Source organism: Brassica oleracea, chromosome C2, assembly GCF_000695525.1.
Source record: "Brassica oleracea var. oleracea cultivar TO1000 chromosome C2, BOL, whole genome shotgun sequence".
In the NCBI taxonomy this organism is placed as follows: Eukaryota; Viridiplantae; Streptophyta; class Magnoliopsida; order Brassicales; family Brassicaceae; genus Brassica; species Brassica oleracea.
Window position 1 is genome coordinate 16,354,276 of NC_027749.1, and position 450 is coordinate 16,354,725.

The 450-nt window shown below is 53.3% G+C and overlaps 1 pseudogene; it reads left to right on the top strand.

Annotated features, from left to right (window-relative positions):
• LOC106323564 overlaps window positions 1–450 on the top strand; it is a 4,601-nt pseudogene that overhangs the window by 621 nt on the left and 3,530 nt on the right.

Here is a 450-nt window from a genome sequence, read left to right on the forward strand (position 1 = left end):
ACTTCCGATAGAGTTTCGCTTAAGGCGTGCGAACCATTCGAGGGCTGCTCCTTCTAGATTCTCGACGAACAGGTGGCAGTAGCTGGCGTCTCTTTCGCCGTCCTTCAGCCTCGCTCTTCCCATCGTGAGGTGGAAAGCCTGAAGGTGCGCTCTCGGATCGGTCATACTTTGGTACTTTGATTTTTCCTGGATCGGATTCCCTCGTATCTGAGATGCGAGTGGTGAAAGGGGTCTTCCGAGCCCCTTCCAGCAGCCTGTCGATCTCGGGGGCCACGCTGGTAGCGTGATGGATTTGAGATTTTACGGCTCTTACTTCTGCCGCAGTCTTGGTGATATAGTCGCGAAGATCGCGTATATCCGATGTCTCGTCAGCAGATTTCCGTGCTTGTCGGCGTTTACTGCGAGTGAGCTCGGTTTGCTTTTCAGCCAGCTCTTCTTGTTCGTTCCAAT